This window comes from Monodelphis domestica, chromosome 5, assembly GCF_027887165.1.
Source record: "Monodelphis domestica isolate mMonDom1 chromosome 5, mMonDom1.pri, whole genome shotgun sequence".
NCBI lineage: Eukaryota > Metazoa > Chordata > Mammalia > Didelphimorphia > Didelphidae > Monodelphis > Monodelphis domestica.
In genome coordinates, this window is record NC_077231.1 from 19,218,992 (window position 1) to 19,243,167 (window position 24,176).

The 24,176-nt window shown below is 35.8% G+C and overlaps 1 protein-coding gene across 3 annotated transcripts in view; it reads left to right on the forward strand.

Moving 5' to 3' along the window:
• Nucleotides 1-24,176, forward strand: part of TAFA2 (TAFA chemokine like family member 2) — a 594,521-nt gene that overhangs the window by 89,632 nt on the left and 480,713 nt on the right. The window contains exon 1 of one of the 3 annotated variants that reach the window (XM_007502823.3): nucleotides 11,768-12,181. The exons of the other annotated variants lie outside the window; for them this stretch is intronic. The gene's annotated coding sequence lies outside the window, so the exon portion shown is untranslated. Of the gene's footprint in view, nucleotides 1-11,767; nucleotides 12,182-24,176 lie in introns of those variants that run through there. 3 annotated transcript variants of the gene reach the window in all.

Sequence of the window (24,176 nt, forward strand, 5' to 3'; positions counted from 1 at the left end):
CCTACTATCAAGGGGGTGAAGTCAGAACACTATTTGTTTTCAACGGTTTGCTTTCTTTTAAAAGGGCAAAGAGGCTGTCCTGGGAATTTTGTTGGTTTTAGGACTAGAGCTTGAACCACTTCATGGTGTCCTTGTCACCTTAGGCAGAAAGATCCCAGTCTATGGGGAATTGGTGTTCCTGAGGTTTGGCAGAACTCCCATTGCTTTGTGGGATGTCATTCTGTTGGAGTGTTGCTGCTCTGGTGAAAAGAACTGGAAGGAGGCTGTGTTTATTCTTAGTAAATTATATCCTTTTAATCTTATTATAGATACACTTATTTTTTTTATTGAATTTTATCAACATATTGTTTCATTGTGTTCCAACCTCAAACTTGAATTATTAGATTAGTCCTGGGTCAGAATAAAAAACTTATAGGGGAATGACAAGTACAAATACATATATGTATACACACCTATAGAATACACAAAAAGAGAATAAATATAAAGCAATTAGGGAGAGCACTAGCATTTGGGATCAGGGGAAGTATTCATGACGATATGTGTTATTGTCAGGTGGTTCAACATTGGAAATAGACAAGGTTTTATCATTGGAAATGACATTGGAGAAGAAGCTTTACCATCTTTTTTACTATTGAACCCTGAGGGCCTATTGGACCCTTCCATATGACTTGTAGCTGAAGCCTCCCATGTGGTGTCTCCCTTTACTATAAGTACCTTGAGATCAGAGAATGTCTTGTTTTTCTGTTTTGCATCCTTAGCACAGTGTTTTGCACATAGTAAGCTTTTAATATATGCTACCCCATTCCTAATATATTCATTTACTCATTTGTGCAGAAAGTGATGCCTTGAAGGAAGTAAGGGATGCTTTGAGGTAGATGTGAGAATATGTAGAAAGGTAGTCAGTTCAAAGGCATGAGAAATAGTGCTTTGTGTGAGGAATGGCAAGAATGTCAATTTGGTTGGATTGTAGGTTGTAAGAAAGGGAATGATGTGTAATGAGGCTGGAAAGAAGTAGAAATGGCCTTATAGGGAACAAAGGTGACAGCCACATTGGATCAGGAATCTTGAGATGATATGTTCTTGAAATGATGCAATTGCAAGAATGTTAAGCAACTGATTTATAAAGTGTTTAAAGGGGGGACAGCTGGGTAGCTCAGTGGATTGAGAGTCAGGCCTAGAGACGGGAGGTCCTGGTTCAAATCTGACCTCAGACACTTCCCAGCTGTGTGACCCTGGGCAAGTCACTTGACCCCCATTGCCTAGCCCTGACCACTCTTCTGCCAATACACAGTATTGACTCCAAGATAGAAGGTAAGGGTTTAAAAAAAATAAAGTGTTTAAAGGAGGAGAAAGGTGCCTAAAGCCCTGGAAAAACTCCAGACCTTATTGATTAAACAAAAAAGTGGCCAAGGGAACATAGCAATTATACTTATATGCCTACTCTTCCATCTATATAGAATTTTCAAGAGGAACATGAATGAGTTGAAGGCATTCCTCAAAGACGATATTAGTAGGTGACCAGGAAGCTTTTGAAAATGATATTCTACAACAGATGACATATTTGCCATTTCAAAATGGAAAGAAATAAAAAAATATTAGATTTCATTGTGCTTGTCACTTTATGAATAAACATTTATCTTAGTAGAACAAAATGCTGCCTTATTTGCTCTTTTACAAAAAAAGTCTCTTGCCCATCATCAAGCTTATTCAAGGTTCCTTGGAAGATGAAACAACAGAAATAACCTTATTCAATGACCTTCTGATAATAAATATCAGGAAATGCATAAACCAGGATTCTGAATGCTGGCCAGATTGTTTGCCACTGTGATGGAGGACTTCAGGACAGAGACTAGTCAAGGAAGCATTGCCTGTGGATAGTGAAGTCCTTTAGATTCAATATTTGTGTATGACATTATGTTGATTGCATCAAGTCTTCAGACATTGTTGAATCTTTTAGAAGAAGTCTCTTAATCTATCTATCCACCAAAGAAAATGACAATAGACAGAATATCTATTGTCCAGACTTTTGACATGCATTTGAACAATCACCCTAGAGAATTCTACAGTACCTACATCTGGGACAGACAATACATAAGAATGAGGATCTGGGGGGCAGCTGGGTAACTCAGTGGGTTGAGAGTCAGGCCTAGAGACGGGAGGTCCTAGGTTCAAATCTGGCCTCAGTCACTTCCTAGCTGTGTGACCCTGGGCAAGTCACTTGACCCCCATTGCCTAGCCCTTACCACTCTTCTGCCTTGGAGCCAAGACACAGTATTGACTCCAAGATAGAAGGTAAGGGATTAAAAAAAAAAAGAATGATGATCTGGCTTGAAAAGGAGCAGGAGAGCAGTCAGACCTGCTTTAGGGAAGTTGGAAAGAGATTTTAATGACCTCTAAGCTTTCCATAAAGAGCTAAACCCCATCTTTTCAAGGCAAAATTTTTATTGGCATTGTATGGCAGTGAGATTGAAACATCATTACTTCCAAAGACTTAAACATTAGTATCACTCAAAGGGCAATGGCAAGTATCATGGTAGATGTTCAGGCTGTACCATATAACCAACAAGGAGCTCTCCAGAACAGAAATAACAGATGCCATCAGGGAATTGTGTTACATAGAGAAAGGATGGGCTAGTTATGTTTTGAGAGCAAGGATGATGACAGGTGGAAGAATGGGCTACTTCACGGGGACTCCCACTATTTTGGAAGAAAGGAAGATCTTCCTGTGAAGTTGAATGCTTGGGATGAATTTATGGGAGGACATAGAGGGGAGCTGTTTAGGTTGGGTAGGAATGAATAAATTTCAAACTACATCATTGGAGGGAATGGTAGAATCAACAAGATTATAGATCCATTTTAATATTTAGTGTTTGCTCTAGAAAGGTAACTTGGGACTACATTGTGGAGAGCTCTAAAAGCTAAACAGTAGAGTTTATATAATTGATCCTAGAGGCAACAGCGAACCCTTGGAGTCTTGAACTCTATTTCTTATGTTATGCCTGGAATACTAGACTTCATAGAACCAGGTACCTTGACAATTACTTATGAACTGGGACATTTAGAGTAGAGAATAGACATCATCTTAGAATAATGAAAACAAGCCCATTCATTGTGTTGTCTGTCTATACACATACACATACTTTTATACACATATGTGAATACACTAACATATGTACACATAAACATATTTATACATAATTAATTGAGATCTCATCTGATCTAAAATAGCCTCAAGAAATAAGCAGTATTAATAGTCCTATTGAATTTCACAGCCTACAAAGTTTCCTCACAACCTCCCTGTGAAATAGGTAGAATTAGAATTGTTATGCCCACTTTATAGCTAAGACTATTACGTTTCAGAGACATTAGTGACTTGCCCAAGTTTACTGGGTTAGTAGGTATTAGAATATTGCCTAATGCACTGAGGAATTGGACTTGGGACTTTATTTAACACAAGTGACCTGACTCCATAGTTAGTGTTCAGTCCCCAGATTGTAATAGGAATAGGAACTTCTATGACACAAAACAAGGCAGTGGGATTTGGAACAGGGACAATGCTGTTTCTCTACCCCCCCCCCCACCTCTAATAATACCAAGGAATAAATATGTCTGCATAGATATTATTTCCCTGTTGCACATGTGGCCCCCAGTAGAAAAATTCCACAATGTATATTTGTAAGGAAAGATAAGTAGACTAGGAAAGACTTGAGACTTGTGGAAATCCTGAACCTAAAGAGAAAAGGGCCATTTCTTTCCTTCACCCAGGAAGCTTTGGGTTTTGGGGTATAGTAGAGACAAAAGGAAATGTAGATAAAGAGGGCTAAGATGGTATACTTTATTGACCCTTTGTTAAGAAGAATCTTTAGGCTTTGTTACTTTGAATTTTTCCAAAAGGAGAAATTAGAATTATTCCTTTCAAAAGTTTACAAGGTACCCCAAAGTCTCCAAGTTTCAAAGATTTTTTTTTATCAAGAACAACAATTGTTCCAACAACAAGTTTTGAATGTTGTCACTGATGGGGTATCACAATTGCTAAAGATAAAGAATGTACCAGTAAGCAAAAGGATAGTGTTTATTCCTAAGACCCAGGAACATTGGGTTCACACCATTGTTGAATCCTCTATGTGCCTGAAGTTCTTGGTTCTGGAATCTATCTTGTCAAAAGTTGTTGACAGCCCCTCTGCTTCCCTTGCAGTAGTCTCTGTTTGGCTTGAGGCAGCCTCCAGTGTACCTACCCTTATTGAAAAATTGGGCATCCTCTGAGCCATTCCACTACAGTTCAGCCTTGCCTTTACCCCTGCTGCTCAGCAACAATAACCTCCTTCAACAATGACAGGCAAAGATTGAAAAGCTGCAGAGCCTGGTCTGAAGCCATATTTACAAAGTGATAAAAATAATACTGCTTCACTTGCAATGAGATTTGATATAGAGGAGATTATATTTAAAGATATTAGGTTACTTTTAAATAAGTCACCTTCTGAACCAGCTTGGAGAGATCCTTTGATAAAGAAACTCAGGGAATGGAAATGGGAATGGTTAAAAGTGTGTAATACTCAGGATTTGGTCTGGAATGTTGGTGTTCATTGATGTAAAGACTTCCTGGGGCAGAAACTCCTTCTGCTAAGGTGGGTCTGAAATGTAGTCTTATACAGTTATTTTGTGGGGGTGGAGGCAGGGTCTGAGAGTTTAAGTAACTCACCCGGGGTGCCAGTCACTCAGTATGTGTCAGAAGTGTGTGATGAACCCATGTTTTCCTGATTCAAAGTCTAGCTCTCTGTCCATTACATATGCTATCCCTTTGGGTTTCTCTAATTCAAAATGATACACAACGAAGTCACAAGAGAGATAATAAGGCATGATATGAAATCTAAGGTGGGAAGGATCTTTGCGACTGAGGGAGGTCAGGAACAGGTTTCCTGGAAGAATAGCCTGGCACATAAGTGATGAATAGGAATTTCACAAGTTAATGGTGTTAGGGAGAAGTGATTCTAGGCATGAGGAACAGTGCTTATACTGTTACACAAAGGCACACAGAAATGTATGGAGAACAAATGATAGGAAATATTCTAATTTGACTGGGGTATAGTCAATGGGGGGAAGTAATGGGACATAAAGATGGAAAGGTAGGAAATTAGACTGTTGATGGCCTTGAAAGTTCAGCAGAAAATTTGAATTTCATTAGTTGGAAATATGAAGCCATTGAAAATTCTTGAGCAGAGGAGCGACAGGAACAGATTAAGAGAGTGAGAATATGAAGCAGATGGATTGGAAAGAGATAGTTTGGAAGAAGCTTGGAGAGTGGATATGGGGAAACTTGTTTAGAGGCTATTGAGATAGTTAGGTGTGTAGTAATGTGGGGCAGTTTGGACTAGAGTGGATGTAGTTGGGATAGATTGGAGGGTTGGGCATGAGAAATAATATACAGGGAGCATGATGGATAGGATATGGAAACTGTTTCAACATAAAAGGTGAATGAATGGGAGAGGCACCAAAGATAACACCAAGGTATTAAATTTGAGAGGAAGATCAGGAAGTCTGTCAAGTTTTAAAATGGCCATTGAGTATTATAGAAGCAATGCCTTGTCGGTCACTGTAGATACAGATCAAGAGATACAAGGAGTTTAGAGATGTGGATTCGAAATTATGTTCCCATAGCACTACTATTCCACTTGAAACTCCCAAATTTTTCCCAAATATTCAGCTCAATATAATAATACTTAATATATGTTTATTAAGTACTCACCATGTTCTCATTCCTGTATAGTATTCAAAAGAAATATAATAATTCCTCTTTCTTTATATCACTTCAAGGCTTATTTGTTTACTTCACAATATCCCTCTGGGTGAGGTAGAACAAATATTGTTATAATCATTTCCTTTTTATAAATGAGGAAACTGAAAGCCAGAGAGATTAAGTGATCCTCAGGATCACATAGCTATTATCAGAGCTGTATCTTGAACCCATTGTTCTTTTTACTATACACATTGTCTCCTTGAATATAAAGGTTGCTCTTAAATAGCTTATGAGGGAAGGAGATTGATATAGTAGATAAAAATTCTAAATTCAAAACTAGAAGATTTGAATTTCAGGTCACTGGAAATATCTATGTGTGTGTGAGCAAGGTAGAGACTTAATAGCTTCTTCATTTATAATGAAAATAATTCCTTTATCTTCTATTTCTCAGGGTGGTTGTAAGGAAAGTGCTTTGTAAACCTTAAAACATCAAGTAACGATGTAAACATTATCTCCCTGGGGGCACATAATGAATGTGTGTGTGTGTGTGTGTGTGTGTGTGTGTGTGTGTGTGTGTGTGAGAGAGAGAGAGAGAGAGAGAGAGAGAGAGAGAGAGAGAGAGAGAGAGAGAGAGAGAGAGAGAGAGAGAGAGATTGGGTCACTCACCAATGACCCAATGACACATAGGACCAAGGGTCCAATGATGGAATAGAGCATCATAGCAGTTCAGAAATGAGAAAGATAAGAGAAACTTACAGGAGGATGAGAAGAATGTTTAGTTGGTATAATTTTGATAAATTTTCCCCATTGTTATCACATGATGGGAAGGATGGGAACAAAAATCTGAGACTCAGTAAAATGTTTGACCACTTATGTGGTGAATGGCCAGGAAAAAGTGTTATTACAGTGATATTAGTGACATTTTCTGAGGTTTATTGGAGTAGATTTATCTGGTATAGTGGTGAGTTGACAAAATCAGGAAATGACTTCTAATTAGCAAGTAATTATTTACTAATTGTTTCAGTGACATCTACATTGGATTCTATATTTTTAGAGTAATAAAGGCTCTAATTATTTCTTGCAGGACACTGATCCGGATCACCCAAATCAAAATCTCTAAAACTGATAATACATATGTAGCATAATTATAATGTGCTCATCAAAACTTGAAGGGGACTCCACAATTCCATTATTAAAAAACGTCAAAAGAAAGTACAATAAATCAAATCCAATTGACCAACACAGTGCCTTCTCTAACTCTCATCAAGTAGAAGCCTGGGGAAGGAGGTTAAATTAACTTAAAATCCATGCTCTCGTATTTTGCTATCCAGAGCAGAAAAAAGGCTGAAGATACACTTGAGATCATACTTTTATGTCTATATCTGCGATTCAGCGGAAATTGAACTGGTTTTGCCATTAGAAGATTGAGGTTCAAATCTAAATGTGAATGTATACAATGCTTGTGATCTTGAACAAATCATTTAGCTTCTTGATGCATGTTTCCTCATCTATAAAAATAAGGAGACTTCGCTAGAAGTTTAGAATGTACCATGAGATCCACTTTGTTCTAAATTTGGGCTCTGTGATTGTAAAATTCAAATGGATGTGTTTTGAAAAAGGTAGCCATTCAAGCCATATGTAGAGAGATAATTGTATCTAGAAGATATTAAATAGCTAATTAGTCTGTGGAGCATGGATCCACTGTGCTAATTCCAGAAATTCTCAGAATATAAGCTTTAATTAAAGAGAAGCCTTTGGGTCTGGACTGCCACAGAGACCAAATAGGCATTTATGTCATAGTTCCTATGGTAATTTGTACTTCATGTTCTTTTTGTGGGTGAATAGGAGTACAGTGATCTTTCAACCCTAGGAAATCTACTTAGATCTGGTATTCTAGAAATTTTCTGGGATTAGTTGATTTTGTTCCAGTATTTCATCAATCCATGCTCTCATCATTGTGAGTATTCCTTCAAATGGTTACAACCCATTCATGTCTGCTCATCCTATGAGACTCTTGCTCATATGACTCTTTCCACATATCTGGTAAAATGGGGGTTCACCTAAGATTCTGGTGTCCTTATTTGCATTTACCTAACACAACAATATTTTCATGTATTTGTAGTAATTTATGGCTCTTTATGACTCCATTTGGGGTTTTCTTGGCAAAGGTACTGGAGTGGTTTGCCATTTCCTTTTCCAGTTCATTTGAACTGGAGAAACTGAGGCAAACCTGGTTAAGTGACTTGCCCCAAGGTCACTCAGCTATGAAATGTCTGTGGCCAGATTTGAATTAAAGAAGAAAAATTTTCTAGATCCTCAGCCTGGCACTGTATTCATTGCATTACTTAGCTGCACATGTTTGCTAATGGAGCACATGGACTGTTTTTATCTGTGTCCTAATGATTTTTTCTAATCATCATACATTTCTCTCATGACACCATCCACACAATTTCACCTGAATAATTACTTGTTTTTGTAATGTGTTGCTGTCTTCTCATTCCCATCATGATCTTCTCCTATGCCCTTTGTTTGCTTCTCAAGTTCAATTTTCGAAGGTTGGAATACTTCCTGATTTACAGGTATATGATATTGTCCGAAGAATGCTGGTATTAAAAAGATGGGTCTTTGTTTTAGAGGAGGAATTCTTAACCATGTAGCCCATAATTTGTTTTCCCTAAATATTTTGACAATTGTATTTCAGCTTAATTGGTTTCCTTAATAATTTTAATTAATCCTAATTTGTACATTTAAAATATTATTTTGAAAAGGGGTCCAGACGCTTCACCAGACTCCCAAAAGAGTACATGACACAAGAAAAGGTTAAGAATTTTTAAAAGAGAAGTGTGGACTCATTAAAATAGCTGTATAATTTCCCAAAGGAATTCCAGCCCTCTCTTCTTTTTGTGTTCAATTTTGGTTCTAGATCATTTCTTCTTTATATTGATGGATGAGTTCTAAGGTCATCTAGATGACTATACCATCATAATCTATACAATAGACATTCTTTATCCACTTGTTCTTATACTGTATTCCCTCCTCCATCCGATTCTGCAATCTAATGATATTTTTGTTGTTGTTATTTAGGACACTCCATTTCCCAATTCTGAGCATTTTCACAGGCTGTTTGTTCCCTATTCTTGGAACTTTCTCCATCCTCAACTCTGTCTTTTAGATTCCTTGACTTTCAAGTCTCAACTAAAGTCCCTCTTGCAAAAACTTTTCTTGGTCCTCCCTACCTTTAGCACCTTCTTTCTGGATAGTGCCTTCTTGGAGTTTATCTCCAAGTTATCCTGTATGTATCTTGTCTAGACATGATGGTTTGTATGTTGTCTCTCCTATTAGACTGTGAGACCCTTGAGGGTAAGGGCTATTTTTTTTGCCTTTATTTGGTATCTTAAGAGTGTAGCCCAATCTTAGCACATAGATTCTTAATAAAATCCTCCTGACTTTTCTATGTGGCAAAGCTTTCTGGACATGCATTTGTTTTCCTCTCTGATCCCCCATCCCTTAAGATCTTGTATCCTTGACTAAAGATAGAGGGAGCTGATATACTTTGTAAAGCATATGGCAGAATATTAGTACAGTAAGAGGAAGAAAAAATTGGATCACTACTGAAAGAAGATCTGAAATGAGTCAATAAATTGATTAACATTTATTAAGCTACTGATTCAGTACCTACTATGTATTAGGCACTGAGTAATGAACCCGAGATCTTTATTTATCAGGAGCTGCTGTGGTCTAATCTTTCTTAACCCTGGAAGTGAATGTAGACTGTGTGAATGGAAAGAGGAAGGGAGAGGAGAGGAAAGGTGTCTTCTTTGTTGAAACCAATCACCTGCATGTCTATTTATCCATTTATTTGGATTTTATTTTTATTTTCAGTTGCCTATTGCCTCCCTCCAACCCTTCTCCCCCCACCCACCTGGAGAAGACAAGAAATACATACATATGAAATCATGCAAATTACATTTCCTCATTAGCCATGCATGTTTTTCTTGAGGGATTCCCTCCTGGAGCAGAAGCTCTCTGGATATTAGGTGATCTGGAAGCAATGATTCCTTGAGTGGGAGGCAGAGTGGGGATAGAAAGACCATACAAGTAGAGAAGCCACACTTTTACGCTTCTTCCAGTTCCTTTCCTTTCCAACAATGAAGAGACTTGAACTTTTAGGGGATGTGTGTGTGTGTGTGTGTGTGTGTGTGTGTGTGTGTGTGTGTATGTGTGTGTGTGTGTGTGTATGTGTGTGTGTGTGTGTGTATGTGTGTGTGTGTGTGTGTGTATGTGTGTGTGTGTGTGTGTGAGAGAGAGAGAGAGAGAGAGAGAGAGAGAGAGAGAGAGAGAGAGAGAGTATGTGTTGTGGAAACAAAGCTTTTCCAAACAAAATTCCATGAGAATAAGATTCAGAAAAGCCTACTATAGAGTTCTTAGAGAACTGGGTGAATTTCCATCTTTTGTACCTTTTGAAGTGACTTGTCCCTAAACATATGCCAGATCTAAGGGCTGAATTGATTCCTGTCAAAATGAATTAAAGGTGTTTTTTAAGGTTTCTGAGGTGTTCCTTCTCTTACATCTCCAATAAACTTGCTGGACAACATTTGAATTCAGAGTTTTGTAGGAATAGGCAATGTTATTGCAGAATATTCATTGTTCTCTTCCTTAATTTTTTCTTCTTTTTCTTTTTGGACACGTCATCATTTTCTCAAGAAAGCTGAAACACTGTGAGGTCTGGGCTAGAAGTGAGAATCTTCACAGATTTTCCATTAAAACAGCAAGTCTGTTGGTAATTCTGTGAGTAGTGCAGATGACCTACTAATGAAGATGGCCTCGAGACATTTCCTTTTGATGGTGTCCTTTAAAGGTCTTGTAAGAGAACATTGTTCACTGCATTAGGCTTTTCTGACTCCTGGTGGTTCAGATTCTTTTGGCTATTGATTGGCATTACATATGCTTTTCGAGGCTAACATTAGAGAATGCTGTTTGAGAGCACTTAATGGAAAGAGAGCTACTGTATAGAGGGTAGACGGTTCACTAAACAGTTTGAACTCTGTGTCTGGGGTGCAACAGGAGGCAGCTATATGTCCTAACCATAGGGCAGATTTGGAACTTTGCTAGATTGACTGGTTTCCCCACTCTCCATTACACATTTTACCTTTCTGGGGTGGCATGCATTATTTAGCTAAATGCAAGAACTTGTTTGCTAATATAATTCACTCCATTTTTAATGGATGCTAATCATATAGATTGTCTTATAGAGGGGACCAAAGTGGTTTAGGGAGCTCTCTAGTGACCACTGCAAATTTACTTCTGAGTAAATTAAAAATGAAATTAATGTCACTGTCAGAAATGGGCAGGAAAAGAAACCCCATTAAAAATAGCTTTCCCTCAGGTGAATTAGATTTCAGTAATCATTGCAGCACATAATAAAAGTGGCTTTGCATAGAAAATTAATTCATGCTGATTTCACATTCAGCAATGTTGATTTTCATTTTAATCTTTTACCTTCTTGTTCCCTCTGCTCTGGACTCCCAGGTGCCACATACCTGTTCCAAATGGCAGACTTTGCCATGGCAACAGGATTTGTTTTGTAAGTCATGAACTATTATGGAGAACAAAACTTTTACTGGCCTGTTTCTATTTAGTTGCGTGTGTTGTGTCCAGAACAAAAATCCCCAGGCAAAATTACCGAGGATTAATGCCAACTCCATTGAAAGAGAAAAACAAAACCAAATCTAGCACCCAAACTCTATTTTATCATTTCATTAGCATGTTATGCAGGGGGGAAAAAGCTTGATCTCCAATTCAGCTGTGAAAGCTATTGTGAAGCTAGGATTGTCTGGTTTGTCACTTTCCCTTTTTAATTATTTCTTAATAAATTCTCTCAGAGAATCTATTTTTAAGCTAATTGTATTCTATTAAAGTTATCACTTTTCATTTTAAATATCACTCTCTCTCTCTCTCTCTCTCTCTCTCTCTCTCTCTCTCTCTCTCCCTCTCTCTCTCTCTCAGTCACATTGTTGCAGAATCCTGGGAATATGTACTGGTATTATCAACTCAAAGGTGACTTGTGGCACCAGAATGATTTATGCCTGTGGAATTGTAGAGGTCTAAAAATAGGGCCCCATGTTACATTAGTATGAGCTGCAGTACACAAACACAATAGGGTTAGAAGAGGATAGAGTTTCATTTCCAACTCTCAGTTTTCTGCTTTTGTCTCAGAGTCGGAGCCGAGCCTGAGTCATTAGTCATTGCTCATTTGCCATTTGGGACACCTTCTATCAACCAGGACCATCCTACTCTAACAATCCCCAGGTGTGTGTGAGGGAACATCCAATCCAGCTGAGCCATTCTGGATAAACTTAGAGGCAGGCTTTTTTTGACCTGGTTATACTTTCGACTCCCTGGGTTAGGACAGTCCCAGAACCATGCCTGATTGCAGGCTCTGATGAGGTAAGTGCATGAGTGTGATCTCAGGAAAGGACTTGGGTTGGAAGGGTCAAGCTAGATAGAGAAGCAAGTGGTCGCTGATATGATATCTTTGTCGGTGATAGGGCATTGCCAACTGCCCTGAGGAAGAAGCAAGTTCTTGAGGCAACACTATGATTTTGGTCAGTGTTTCCTCCATGTACCTACCAAGTCTGCTTTCATTTGTAATGATATGAGACAAGTTGTTGGTAGATGGTTTCAACCTTTTTTAGGTGTCAACTCTTAGCAGATGAACGTAAGCCTAGAATCGAATCTACATATCCATTGTCAGCAGGGGTAGAATTACATGAACAGAAGACCACTATGTTTATAGCAAAAAAGTCTTATCTGGAAAAATATGTTGGAAATAAGAACTGTGCAGGAAAGTTCCCTGCTTACAAGGACCTGAGTGAATACATGCAAAGCACATTAAGACAGCAATAGCACAGAGATGAGGAGATCCAGCTGCTGGACAGCACAGCTCAAGGTTTGCTTCAGAAAGCTTTGGGAGGGCAATATATGGTGATTACAGGATTGCCTAAGTATCATAAATTACTTCATCCCCCCCCACCATATACACCCCTCTCTCATATACTGAAGCAGGTATAATGACAGGTTTTACTTATAGAAACATTTCCTTTGAAAAAACTTACATTATTTTATTTCACCCTCATGATAGACCTGTCACAAAGTCCAAGCAAATGTCATTATCTGCATATCGGAATATATCTTCAGATGATAATAAATAAGATTTATATAGCACCTTAAACATTTTATGAATATTATCATATTTATGAATAGGGGAAGACTTTATGAATAAAGAGAAGTATTGTGAAAGGTAAAATGGATAATTTTTAATATATAACATTGAAATTTCTTTGTACAAATAAAACTAATGTAGCCAATATTAGAAAGAAAGCAGTAAGTTGGGAAATTTTTTTATAGACAGTTTCTAGGATAGAAGTCTTATATATCTGACAAAGTTCTCTATTTTAAGATATAAGAATATGAGTAAGTATTGATTCTAAGAGGGAAGGCAAGGTTTTAAAAAATAAGTATATGAGCCATTCTCCAATTGATAAATTATAAACAGATATGAACAGTTTTTGGATGAAAAAAATCAAAGCTATTTATGTCGATATGATAAAAGGATCTAAAATTTTTCTGATAAGAGAAATGGAAATCAAAACAGTTCTGGGATATATCATATCTATCAGATTGGCTGAAATGATAAAAGGAAAAAATGACAAATGTGGGAAGGGATTCAGAAAAATGTGGACCCTAAGAAACTGTTGCTGGAATTGTGAATTGATCCAATTATTTTGGAGAGCAAAATGGAATTATGTTCAAAAAATTAAAAAAAAAACTATGTTTAACTTTTGATCCAGCAATACTACTTACTATTAGGTTTCTTTTCTAAGGTGATCAAGGAAAAAGGAAAAGAAACTATATGTTATAAAATATTTATAGCAGCTCTCTTTGTGGTGACAAAGAACTGGAAATTGAAGGGATGCCTGTCAATTGGAAAATGGCTAAAGAAATTGTGGTTTATGACTGTAATGCAATATCATTGCTCCAAAAGAAATGATGAACAGGTTTACTTTGGAAGAACAAGAAAAGATGTATATAAAATGATGAAGAGCAAAATGAGTTCTTGAGAAGTTGAATTCTGAAGAACTTGAAAAATGACTTATGTGTGTCCACTTCCTGAGAAAGAGATGATAAATAGAAATAAGTAATACACATATTATATATACATATATTATATATCTTATTAACAGATGGTTTTGCTCCATTGGGTGGAGAGAAGGGACCTAGGGAATTGAGTATTTAACTATAACTAACAAATAAATGAATTTAAAAATAAAACCATCAAACAAGGATTGACACTAATGCAGAAAGATTGGCAAGGGGTAGCAATTTGGGATTAAGTAATTTGTTCAGGGTCACACAGCTAGGAAATATCTGAGGCCAGGTTTGAATCCAGATCCTTCTGACTACAGACCTGGCTCTCAGCCACCTCCTGGCCCCTAAAAATGTATACTTGTTTTTATTGGGGTCTGTTTATTTTCATTTCACCTTTACAAGAGATTTTAAAAAGTGAAATGTATTAATTTTAACTAAATTTTTTGAAGATTGTCAAATCTAGCCTATTTGTTATTTTGTTATGAAAAAAAAAAGTATGCAGTCTGGTTGTCATTGCCTGAAGATTCTGATCCAGATTGTCTGCCTGCTCTTGCATTATAGGGAAGCCATGAGAGTTTAAGGAACTTTACTGAGTGCAAGATTATTCTGAAACAAAGTCTGAAATATCCACTATGCTCCATGACCATCATAGATTGATCCATTTCTGGCCCAGGGCATCCATCCCTGAACATTTTTGTTTGTGTGGTTTCAGAGATTCAAACTGCTTGAGAGGGATCCTGAGGGAATAGGGCTACATTTAGGAGAAAATTGGTGTCCATTGCAAAGTCTGTTCCTCTGTTTGACGGTATCTGGTGTATGAGTACTGAGCCTACAACTTGGAGGCAGCATGTCAGAGTAGTGGCATCAGTTGACTTGGAGTCAGGAGTATCTTTACTCAAAAACTGAGGCAGACGGGTCAAGTGATTTGGTGAGGGTCCCACAGCAAGAACATGTCTAAGTTCTATTCTGACCCTTAGCTGTAGGAGCAGGCATAATAAAAAGCAAGAGAAACAATAAGTGGCAAACTGACCTTGAGGAAAGAGCAAAACCAAATTTTTTTTCTCCTTAAACATCAATATGAAACTGTATTATTACATGATAACTCAGTAGGTGTTTATAGTGGGTAACATGGTGCATGAAAGAGTACTGGTTTTGCAGTGGACAGAAATCTTCCTCTGATATGTATTAGTTATGTTAGTTTTAGTTATATTAGATTTTAGTTTAAATATACCTGGATTTCCTATAGAAAAAAGGAAGGAAAATATTAACAACATAGCAATGGGTTCGAATCAAGAACACATGTGATACCCAGTGGAATCACACGTCGGCTATGGGGGGGGGTAGGAGGGAGGAAAAGAAAATGATCTTTGTCTTTAATGAATAATGCATGGAAATGATCAAATAAAATACTATAAAATTAAAAAAAAAGAAATAGGACAGACATTTTATTCATTGCCAATATGACCCAAATTAGGAAGACTAATCAAATTTTTACATTGTGGACTTTTAATATAGTTTTGATAATAGTTCTGGGTTGTATTACAATCCACCCATTTGTTCCTTTATTTAATCAGGTGTGTCTGGTTGTTATTTTATGCTTTATTGATTTGAAGGATATCCTGGAGACTTATGATATCGATTAATCAGAGTGTTTCTATATTATATGATTTACCAGTTTTCATTTTTATGTCATCATTACCACAGGAGTCAAATTGAAAAGAGCCACAGATTACTTTCTATCTTGGATTTAAAAAAAATAATCCTATATAGCCTATTCTGGCTTAAAAAATGGGATGAGAGCTGCTTAATTCCCTTACTTATTTAAGAGGTCCCATCTGCTTCACAAAACTCAAGTGATCTTAGAAGTTTATTAAATTATTTTCTAAGCAAACATTTAACATGTAAATGCAATTTAATAAGCTTCCCACAGGTGTCTAAATTAGGTTCTAATTTCTTCCACTAGAAGAGAATTTGTAGTTCTGTTTAAAATGTAGGTAGATCCTCAAATCATGGTGATGGCTTTAAATTTTAACTGATCAGACCCAAATTAGTGCTTTCACTCAATTTCAATTTAAATATTTTCAATTACAAGAGGCACAACTTTGGTACTAGTGTCAGAATATTACATTAGTATATTTAAGGCAGCCAGATGTGTCTTTGTAATGAGTCTATAAAATGCTCTTTTATTTCCAAATGGTAACCTCTGGTTATAAAAAGATACCATCCAAATATAATTTGGAATCTCCAATTTTCACAGAAAGATTATGTGGCAAAAATTACCTTAAGTAACCCAGGAAGTTAAATATCAACTATTTGGAGAAGAGTCTTTTATAGAAGGCTTCTGGAACCAACCCAATTCATCAACCAAAAAATGTTTATTAAGTAATTCTTATGTGCCATGCACTATGCTAGACAGTGGATATAGAGAAACAAAAATGAAATAGTCTTGTCTTCAAGTAGTTTACATTTTTATCAAAGGCAGATAGAACCAAGCTAAAAGTAATAAAAAAGATATTTTTTTTGGTGGTAAACATGCAGAGTTTGTGTACCTAGCAATGATGAATATAGTCCAGAAGAGTCCAGGATCTGAAGGTTTTTTTTTTTTTTAACAATCTGATTTAATCAACTCGTTATGCAGAAGGAATAAACAATGGTGGACAATGCCCAAGAGAGCTTTTTATAGTGAAATTCAAGAAGGATGGAAAAGTAAGAGGAGACAGAACAAGAGGAAAATCAGAGGAGAGGGTGACAGACAGCAGAAATGATGGGGATTAGAAACATTTGTAGTGGAAGCAGCTGCAGCCACAGCTGGCAGAGATTAGAAGTCTCAACTGGAGTGGTGCCTAGCAGTCATTCTGTCATCAGAAAAGGAAAAATCAACAACGGGGTGGTGAATAGCTGTTTGTATCACAGTAATATAGCCATAGAAGATAAAACAATAATAAGCATAATAGTTCACAGGATCCAATGTAAACCAATAGGCTTAACACTGTGCAAGACACTCTTTTAGGCACAAAGATGGAGGGAAAAATCAACCCTTGCCCTCAAGAGTTTATATTATAGTCTACTGACTTTAGCACTTTCAGAATGACAAAGTACTTAACTTCATAAAACCCTACAAGCTGGTATTATAATTGTTATTAACAAAACTAAAGAACAAAAGATGTGATATTGTAGCTTAGAAGACTGGGCTCATTCAGGAAGATTTGGATTCAAATTCTACTTCTGATATATTTTAGCCTGTTTACTTTGGGCAAGTTGCTTTAATCTCTTATTGACCTTCAGACATCTTTCTTAGAGTGAGTCATAATGGTAGATGAAATTTCCACATAGGCAATTTTCTGTCATCATTAAATCATAGGTCTCAGCAACAGTATCAAAATATATGAAAACCAAGGCTCAGAGAGATTAAATAATAGAGCTAATATGTTTCATAGCTAGAATTTGAATCCATGACTTCTTATTCCAAGAATTGTGATTTTTGGAAATCTTTCTTCTCTCTATTACTCTGTCTCTGTCTCATATTCCTCCCCCCCAAACTCTTTAATGGGCATCCAGGGATATGAATCAATATTGTTTTGTCTGTCTAGAAACTCGAGGGAGCAGTCTTTTTCTTGATAATATGGTGATAGCCTGAGTCATGCTGTCCTTTGCCCAATTGGATATATGAAGACCTCTGTCCATAGCTCCAGCCACAGAATAGTATAATTAAGGAAGGGAGTGGAGAGCATTATACATTTTAGATACATTCACAATTTTAAATAAGGAAATTCTACTCTAACAATAATTTTCCAGTAATAAACATGGTAGAATATATATGCACATCTCTATCTCTGTCAATCTATCCATGTATCTATCTGTCTATCTCCAAATGAGTGATTTCCTTTGAAGTAGTCAACTTGGGAAAGGTTATACATTTATTCCAGTGATGCACAACACATTATGGGAACTACTCTCATGAAACTGCTTTCTGCAGCCAGTTTATGAGATCTATGAAAAACAAGCTCATTATAATGTTCCTGACCAAAAATTTTATGAATTAGACTCACTATCCACTCTAAAAATCATCAAGATTGATGAGTTTTGTTTGGGTATAACAGATATTTCCTAATGAATACTCTCTAGCATTTAAAAAGACACTCCCCCCATCCAAATTCAGATTATTGATGGATACCAGAAAGAAGGATTTGACCTTTAACTTTGACAGTACAGTATTAATGTTGACCACGGTATTTTCCTATCTCTTCATGTTGTCTTTATGTCCATTGCATTCCTGTATATATATATATATATATACATATATAAAATATATATATGTATATATACATATATATATATAGACTCCTTGTTTTCATCCTGCTTTACTTTATATAAATCCTCTCATATTTCTCTGAATGCTTCAAACATGTGATTCCTTATAGTACAGTAATATTTAATTATATTTCTAAATCATAATTTGTGGTTATTCCTTAATTGTTGGGCATATACATCTAGCCTTTTACTGTTGCAAATGATATTGCTATAAATATTTTGGTCTTTTTGTTTCCTATCACTGTCCTTTTTGGAACATAATCTCAATAGCCAGATCACTGGGTCCAAAAGGTTGAACAATTTAATAACATTTCTTACACAATTACAAATTGTTTTTCTGAAAGGTTGAACCAATAAACATCTCCAAAAGCAGTGAATTAGCATGCCTGTCTTCTCACAACTCCTCCAATAATGATTTTTTCCATCTTCTAGCATCTTTGTTAGTTTGATGGGTATGAGGTGAGACATCAAGGTTGTTTTAATTTGCATTTCTCTGATGATTAGTGATTTTGAACATTTCTTCATCTATGTACAGTTTTTTTAGTTACAGTTTGTGTTAATTTCCTTGAAAGTTTATTCATATTCATATAAGAGAGTGGTCTATAATTCTTTATGGGTTTTGATCACATATTTTTCAGGAGACTTTTTTGTTTGCTTATTTTCAGAAATCCAATTTACTTTTAGAGAACTATTATTATTATTTTTATCACCAAGAATACCTAAAAGAAAATGATTCAGGCTCTTACCTATATTAACTATGAACCTCCCTTGTAATTTAAAACAGTCCTATAAAATGGGTTTAAATGCATTGTACCCATTGATTATATAATATACTCTATATCATAAAGTTTACATACAGCTCATAAAAGTACAACTCTACTATAACTTAAACTTGATTAATAATTCAATAATTCAACCCATGAAAAGAAACAATAAATATATTTTTCAGAAGGGCTGTTTTTTTGAGAGGGTGGCAACAGGGAATGATTTTCTTGGTTTTGGTAACTTTCAAAAGTTACTGAAAGAAGCTTAGATGTTTCAGATTTTCCTATAACAAGCAAATGATTTCATAGTCACAGAAAATCAGAGCTGTAAAGGACTTTAGAAGGGTAACTAGATGTCACAGTGAACAGAAGAATATCAGGCGTGGAGTGAAGAAATCTCATCTTCCTGAGTTCAAATCTAGATGCTGACTCCTACTGGCTGTGTGATCCCAGGTAAGTTACTTAATCCTGTTTGCCTCAGTTTCTTCAGCTGTCAAATGAGCTGTAAAAAGGAAATGGCCAACCATTATCTTTGCCAAGAAAATCCCAAATGGGCTCATGAAAAGTCAGGCATGGCTGAGAAAAGAATGAACTTCATCCAAGGGGCCCCACAGACCATCTAGTGTAACTTATACTTTAACATAATTTAATTGTCTTTAGAGTTGTCTCAGAGAGCAGAATTAGGGACTCAACATGTTTTTTAAAAATTAAAAAATCCTACTCTAATAACATTTAAAAAAAAAGTAAAGGATGAGTTAACATTTCACTCCATCTTTTCTTACCCATTTATTTTATTTAAAAACTTTTCCAGGTTATATGTCAACATAATTTTTAATATTTGTTTTCTGATATTTTGCAATCCACGCTCTCTCACCCTATTGCCATTCTTCCATCCTCAAGAAGGCAGATAATATGATATAGGTTGTACATCTATACATATTTCCCTATTCACTACATAGTGAAACAAGACACATGTTTATACTAGAGAAAAATTGGTGGAGGAAATCAAGTGAAGAATGGTATGCTTCAACCTGCATTTGGGCTGTTTGCTCCTTCTGTGGAAGTAGATATCTTTTTTTTTGGTCATGAGTTCCTTAGATTGTCCTGGATCTTTGCCTTGGTAATAATAGTTCAGTCATTCACAGTTGATCTTCATATATTATTGTTACTGTGTACAAAGTTCTCCTGGTTCTGCTCACTTCACTTTGCATCATTTCAGATAAGTCTTTCCATGTTTATTTTTTTGTTGATCATCTTGTTTGTCATTTCTCATGGTACAATAATATTCCATTACAATAATCTACCACAATTTGTTCAAACATTCCCCAATTGAATGACATACTCTAGTTTTCAGTTCTTTGCCACCACAAAAAGAGCTGCTATAAATATTTTAGAACACAGAGTTTCTTTTTCTTTTTCCTTGATCAACTTAGGAAATAAATCTAATAGTAGTATTACTGGGTCAAAATGTATGCCCAGTTTTATAACTCTTTTAGTATATTTCTAGATTACTTCTGAGAGTAGATTTTTAAATTTTGAATTTATTACATTAAAATACCCAGTTAGTTAACTAGTTAGTTAACTTTTTCCCCCATTAAAAAAGGCATCATTTGACAAAAAATATTTATATACAGGACTGTATTTTACTTATTTCTTTTTATCAGTTTTTTTTTCTGGAGGTGGACAGACACAAGCCATTCTTTAATACTTCTATTGCTATGTATATAATGGTGCTGACCTGGATTAGTGGAGGAAGTTTCAGCATTAAAATCACAGGTATAGTCTGAAATAAGAGGTACTAGGCAAAGGACAAAAAAAGGAAACAAGTTCTTCTCTCCAGAAACTCATATTCTTCTGTAGGAGTAGGATAAATGACAAACTTTGTCAAAATGCTCTAAGAAATTTTGAAATAGGGGAAAATAACATTATGTTGGAAGAATCATGGAAGACAAATATCCCCTTGTCCAAGAAATATTTAGTCTTTTCCTCATTATTCATTTTGTTTTGGAAAACAAAATGATGCTGTTCATGTGTGTATATGTGAGAGAGATACTGAGAGAGACACACATACACACATATACACATGCATACACACACCCAGAGAGAGAGAGAGAGAGAGAGAGAGAGAGAGAGAGAGCATGCAAAAGGAGGTGTGTGTAAAGTTCCTTAATGAGCCTTTTGCTATTCACTCTATACTTTTGAAGAAGTTGGATGGTGGTTTCATACTTGGTCTTCCTTTTGTTTTCAAAGTGAAAGAGGACATTAACCATTTGTACCAAAGTTAATATCTTACTTAGGACTGATAGAAGGTAACAGCACATAGAAAGTCATGTGTTCAGGCTATAAGAAAACAAAAAGATTAAGTTGAATCCTATTCTGGATTGGTAGAGGCAATAAAACCTCAATTATAACATGCTTAGTTATTATGCAATTTAAAAATAATATGGATCAAATTGAGAAGTAATAGAACATAATGGATAGGGGACTGTCCTTGAAGTTATTAGGATCCATGTTCAAGTCTTTTCTCTGAAATGTAGTAACTGTGAAAAAGTATTTTAATCTCTCAGAACCCTAGGCAACTCTCTAAGACTATAAGGTATAGTGGTATTGTGGACCCAGATTGTGGAGGGAATTTCAGTATTGAAAAAGTCCCATGTCTAGATAAGATAAGAGGTGTCAAATCACACTCCCATAAAGCAATGGTTTTCAAAGTGTGGTCTAGGGACCCCAATAAGGCCCACAAGATCAAAACTGCTTTTATAAGTGCACTCATATGCTTTAAAATTTCTAATACAGTAAATATTGATAGCTCAACCAACATAAAATGAACTCTTTTGGGAGTCCTTAAATATTTTAAGAGGTCCTCTTGTCCTAATTCAATTCCTGGCTATTTCTTGGGAAATGAGAGTACATTATTCTCAAGAAGAATGGTTGTATTCACCTCCTAACAGATTGTTTAAAATATCAGCAATTGGCTACAAAAGACACTGGTCTTTAGAATAAAAAATCCTTCAATTTGCCAATATTGAAACAAACTGTATTTCTGTTTTTTCTTGGATAGTGCTTCTTTTTACTCCATTAAAAGGTTAACTTTGGACAAAAATTAAGACTTTCTTTCCTTTTTGACTTTCTATTTGAATTTATTTTATTGAAATTTGGCTAAACAAATTAAAGGAGGAAAAAGCACAATTTAGTTTTAACTTTACAGGATTTCCTTCCTTGCATAATTTTGTTAGTCATTGAGTGTCTAACTGTATAGTGATGCCTTTGAAGACACACATAAAAATCCTGGTTCCTGGTTCACTGGAACGAGCAGAAGGTTAGTATTTGCAATCAATGGTATAAAATGGAAATCAGAACAAAATGGAAAACAAAGGTAAGATCTATTGGAATGATCAGAAGACAAATGAAGAGTTCTGAAAAATGTTCTGTTGGTAGATATAGTGGAAGTAGCTGGGGAGGTCATAAAATCCAGGATCCCAAGGTTTAAGGGTAAAGAGAGTAAAGGACATTTGGGAGGAAGAAATAAAAGGGATATCATTATGAGAAGTGAAAGAAGTGATAGAAGGATATTTTAAACCTACCTGTGACTGATAATGGGAAAATGCTTATGAGATACAATATTAAACATTCTAAAATTTGTGATAAAGGTGAGGAAAGTTGGATAGAGTCTAATATAGCTTCTAGATTTTGGGAGAGCAGACTTCAAAAAGTTCTTAGAAATATGCAATGGCCTTAAATTCTAGAGAGGAAATTGGCATAGTGGGAATAAGATCTTTTCAAGAATAAAATTTGGAAGATACAACCAAAGTCATTTCAAAAGATGAAAGAATTGGGATATTGTAAAAAGAGATGAAGGAGATTGCAAAGGGAGTTCATTAATCAACTTACATCATAAGAAATAGAGATGATAGAAAAAGGGCAGGTTAAATGAGAATGACTATAAAACACTGGAACTGTCATATAAAATGTGTTGGCAATGCTAAAACTTGATATTTAATTCAGTGAATTGAGATATGTTGGTGATTACTAGCAGTGGGAAATTTGTGTTTTTTTAACATAATGTTGAGAAAACTAGGAGAGTCAAAGAAGGAATAGGACTACTACTTGAAGGAACTACCAAATAGGATAGGAACCACTAAATTCTTCCTCTGGTTTTGTTGTCTCTGCCAAGAAGAAGTCTTGTTGGACTAGAAAGATAGGAACAAAGATGATAATAAGAAGTTGAAACCCAAGACAAATAAAAAAGATAGTAAGAAAGCACATAGCTACCCCTTATGAATTCAAGACATCAGGGCTGGGTGAAATTACATCTTAGTAATGGAAGTTGTGAATCCTGGTCAATGACCTTTGAAAGACTAGAGAATGAAAGAGGTAACACAAAAATTGGGCAAGAGTAAACATGCCATTTTCCCAAAAAAGGGAAAAGAATAGTATCTCTGTGCCATGGGTAAGTGATTTTTAATTTGATGCCTGGAAAAATGTTATAATTAATTATTAAAGGTATGGCACACAAATATTTAGAAAGGAAATCAGTAATCACTAAAAGGTAGAATAGCTTCAGCAAGAACAAGTCAGACAATATTTATTTAACTTTCTTGAAGTAGCCGTTAGATTGGTAGATCAAATGAATGTTATAGATGGAGTCTATCTAAATTTTATGGCAGGCAGCATAATCAATCACATAAATTAAGGAGTAGAATGTAACAACATGCTAATAAAATATGAACAATTGTCTACATTGTCATTTTTTAAAAATTATGTGAAAAAGTTCTTTCAATTGGAAGAGGAGTTGACTGTTGTACTGGATAAGATTGTTTGTGTCCCTCATAGTTTTTTTTTTAAAGTTAGTTTGTTAACCCTTCAGGGAATTAAGGAATTACATTTCTTAATGTGAAGCATTATAGACATATGGGACTGGAGGAAGGAAGGGCATAAGAAGCCATTTGGAACTGTAACAGTGGGAGTATGGGTGGAGACAGATGCCATAAGGAGTTTGCACCAGGATCTTGTATGGGCCAGTCAAGCATGAGACATATGAAGATGGATTTCTACCCTCCTCCCTTCATCTCAACAACTCACCCTCCCCTGCCCATGATTGTAGACTCTAATGTAGCAATTATGTATTTCCATTCCTCTCTGGGAATGTCTTCAACGGAGCCTGAAGTTTTTCCTTTGACCATGGAGAAAGTCTGTTTCTTAAGTTGAACTTAAAAAAA